Here is a 4,514-nt window from a genome sequence, read left to right on the forward strand (position 1 = left end):
AATGTTTTGAGAATGATGTGGCAACAAATGTACAAATGTGCTTGACACAATGGACGGATGTATGGATTGTGGTAAGAGTTGTTAGAGCTCCCAATAAAATGATTTGAAAAGAAAAGAAAAGATGATGATGTACCCACAAACATTCTGAAGCGCCTCCCCTCTCCATGTCTATCTAGTCAGTTACAGGCAGGTGACACACACCAGGAGATAAATTCCAGTTCCCTTGGCGCTATTTTAAAGGGGAAAAGGGCAAGATAAACAAACAAATCAAGATTTACATTAGATTCAAGGTTAAGGAGAGGAAACGGGGAAGGACAGTGGTCAACATATGATCCAGAAGGCCTGCATACCAGGAGGTCGGTGGCTCTTTAGGACAGTGCTAAGGAGGGACCAGGCACTGCTCGCTCCCCAAGGCCCTACGGTCCCATTGAGCTTTACAGAATGCCCGTGGCATCCCTGTAGATGCACCACAACATTCAAATGCTGTTGATAACGGGTAAATTGAGGACCAAGAATTTAAGATTTAGTAATGAGGCTGTCACTGGTAATCTTAAGTAATCCACCGGATCCTGCTATAACATGCATAATCTGCTCACCATGCGGGGAACACAGCAGACTATGATGTCAAGGTTTCGGACCCTCTACAGTCCATTTGTGAGTTCACATGCAATGGAGTACTTTCTTCAAGGAAAGTCAGGCTAGGAGGGAGGGGTGGAGAGCTAGGTTCCACCAACCCTTCAGTTCAGCCAGGGAAATCAGGTAGAGAAAACAAATCAAAATATTCAAAAGGACTACAGTACAAGACATAGAATAGACCCCTGAATACAGGTGCTGGGGTGGGAAGATTTGTTTGCCTGTGTGAGCTTTACTTTCCTCCGCTAGAGCTCTCCCCACCCCCCACCTCCCTAGCTCACAGCCCTCTGCTGGGCCATCCTGGTCTCCGCTAGAAGCCACAAGCGCTAGACGCTTGCCCTGGGGGCCTGCTCCTCCGGAAAACGCGTGTTTGCGTTCTTTTTCCTTTCAGCCTAGTTCTTCTGAATTTTCTTTGATCGCTCTTTTTAGTTGATTTCTCTTCCCCTTCTTGCGGAGCAGTGCAGAGCGGGCCGTGCCACTGGCGGTAAGGCGGCGGTCAGTGAACCCAAGGCTTGGCGCGGGCAGCTCCGCGTCCGGTGCTTTGTGGATGACACCGCGGTCCTTGAAGTGCCCCACATGCAGCCTGAAGGTCCTGTGCTTCTTGCTGCCTCCTCTCACGTGGACTGTGTGGGTGCTACTCGGTGGGGGCCAATCTTAGGGTTGGCAGCAGAGGTGGGGGCGAGGGGGTGTCCGGGGGTCCCAGCTCACACTTCGGCTTCTTGTGGGAGGGTTTTCTCTTGCCCACTATCTTGTGGAGCTTGTGCCGGTTGTCCCGAGAGATGCCCATCGCTCAGAGCTGGCTGGAAAGAGCCAACGGTTTAGATTTCCCTGAAAAAAAAAAAAAAAAGAGCTAGCAACTTTTGAAACAATAGGAAACAATCTTTTCCATCGGTTTCTTTATCAATTAGGTTGTCAAGTGGAGTCATCCTTTAAGTCCTATTATATACTCAATTGATTATATTCTCTTAAGATTCAACATTATAATGACAAATTTCCTATATCAGAACTCTCATTTAACAGGTGAAGGCCCAGGGGCAGGACGAGACTAGGGCGCCTCGCTTGGAATGGAAAGCTCGTAGGGGAACCTAGTTCACGGGGGCAGACTGCCTTATTCACGACCCCCACGGGCTTTCAGCGGTTCTAGTGTGTCAGTTATTTACAAAGTTGTAAGTGAAGCTGCCGCACTCATTCATCCGACCTTAAAAATTCTGCATTTAGGAAGTCCTACTGTGTGCCTCATTAGCCTGGGAATACTTTTAGATTGAATAATCAGGTCTCCTCCACTAATTTTTCGAGGTCATTTTCAAAACAAAACCTTCAAATGGTGGTGTGGATGCAGCCGTCAAAATGCAGTCAAGCCATAACAACTCGCTATGATGGCTCTCCTCTCTAGAAGCTCTGGCCTTCCTTCATCCGAAATCCAGCATGGGTTCCTGCGGCTTTTAAACTATTTTTCCTGAGACAGGTTAGGGGAAAGAAAGCCTGGCTTTTTCTACCACCACGTTTCTTTCTTTTTTGAAAATCATTTTATTGGGGGCTCTTACAGCTCTTATAAGAATCCATACATCAATTATGTCAAGCATATTTGTACATATGTCGTCATCATCATTTTCTAAATATTTACTTTCCGTTTGAGCCCTTGCTATCAACTCCTCTTTTTCCTCTCCCTCCCCACTCTTGTGACCCTTTGATAAATTATAAATTATTATTGTTTTCATGTCTTACACAGACTACTGTCTCCCTTCACCTATGTTTTTGTTTTTCACCCCCCTGGGGCGGGGGATTATGAGTTGATCATTGTGATCAGTTCCCTCTTCCTCCCCTTCTCCCCCACCTTCTCACTCTCTTCCCTCCTCTCCTCCCAGCACCTTCTCCCTCCCCTCCCAATTCTGTTCCTGAGGGGTTTATCTGACCTGGATTCCATGTGCCATGAGCTCTTATCTGCACTAGTGTACATGCTCTGGTCTAGCCAGAACTGGAAGGCAGGACTGGGGTCATGATAGTGGGGGGTGAGGAAGCCTCAAAGAACCAGAGGCATATTGTGTTTCATCGCCTACCACCATATTTCAAATTCGGATGACTTTCAGGAATTTCCACAAGCCAAGAAAGACATATGGGTTTTACTATAGCCTGTGCCCAGTTCTCATTTAAACTGTGGCATATAGAAAAATCAACCTAGATAATTTTCAATTCCCTTAACTGCCTGCAAAACTAATGTGGTTTTCTTCCCTGGAAGAACAGTGTATTTAAGTTCCACTCCCTGCTCCGCATCTTTCAGCATTTGGCCAGTTCAGATTAGACACAGGAACAAGAATAGACCAAACACCTGTGACCTTCAGTTGCCCAAGAGCAAAGAACACCCTGGCAGAAGACATGAACATGAGGCACCAGCTACCCTGTGCATGCCCACTGTCCCATCGTAAGTGCCCATATCCCTCTCAGAAAACTTTGTCACACATTCCATTTTGAACACCCACTTTGAGGACACCTAATTAGACATGACCCCACCCTTGTGGTATTAATTTCTGCAATTGTTCAACTCCTTTCACAAGTAAATATAATATCTTTTCTCCCTAACCCCTCTCCTTAACAATCTCCCCTTTTCCCTTGTTCAGAGAAATGTGGTCTCTATTGTCGCAGGCCCTTCCACATCTGCCCTTCAAAGGCCTCTCTAGTCAACCTCTTCCCTTCTCCCTTTGCAAGGGACTTCTTTCCTGACTAAGCTTTTGCATGCACAGTACTTGGTAGCCTGCTCTGCTCTTACTGAGCAGGAAAGATCCATTACTTGGAAGCTTGTTTCAGTAAAATGCTCTTGAAGGCCTCTTCCACAGGATCTTTGGGAGGCTGCTTCTTTCCTGAGCTATCTCAAGGACAGCCCCTCTGCTAGTCTTTCCTGTTCTCTCTCTAGTGCTGCCCTCTCTTTGCCTGCCACTCTCTCTCAGGTCACTTCACTCTTTCTTACCTTCCCAGTCACTCTCCCAGGGAGTTTCCATGTGTGTCCCCTGGTTTGTTTTGCAGACTGCCCACCAGGAGGTAAGCTGAGGAGGCAGGTCTTTTTTGCTGTGATTCAAATGAATGAATCAATGAAGCGGCCACTCCATAGACTTGCTGCAAAAATGAAATGTGTCCATGCATGCCAAGCACCTATAAGAGCTCCTAGTCCAGAGTTGGGTCTAGTTCACATGCCTTGTAGTTATTAATATAAGTTCTAAACCTCAAAGAGCTACATAAGAAGAGAACAACCAGAGTGAGGGGAGATGGTCAGTGAAGTGGCCGTAGATGGACAGCCCCTGAGGAGCTCTATGGGGATTCTACAAGAAGTGGGAGCAGGAGAGAGGGCAGTGGGGCGGGGCTGGGGTGGGGTGGGGAGTAAAGATAAAAGAGGAATGGAGAAAGGTGATAACAGTTGAATCAGGGTAGTGAGTATTTGGGGATTCATTGAACCATTCTCTTTACTTTCTCTAATAGTTGTTGTTGTTTTAAATAAAGAGTGATTAACATTTAGGTAGATAATGTTATAGAGGAAATATTGTGTATTGGAGAAAAAAAGGTAAAGCTCTCTCAAAGCGAAACTATATGTAACCACCAATGTGAACTCATGTGTTTTAATCTATTCTCCTTCTAGTTCTGTCTGTAAATTACCCAGAAGTGGGGGAGTCAGATCCCACTAGGGACATTTTTATCCCACACTGCTCTGGCATCCAGATTTGCTCTGTCCTTTTACTCTTCATTGTAAAGAGTCTGCACTTCCCGATCTCGCTATGCATTTTAGTGCAGAGAAAATAACAGATGTATCTGAAGCATGTGTGACTACTAGGAATCAAAAATGTTTTTCAAAGGCAGGGCAAAACTGAAGGGACAAAGGGGCCAGTATAAAGGGG

This window comes from Echinops telfairi, unplaced genomic scaffold (genome assembly GCF_000313985.2).
Source record: "Echinops telfairi isolate 266 unplaced genomic scaffold, ASM31398v2 ScPeMD7_7469;HRSCAF=8507_0, whole genome shotgun sequence".
NCBI lineage: Eukaryota > Metazoa > Chordata > Mammalia > Afrosoricida > Tenrecidae > Echinops > Echinops telfairi.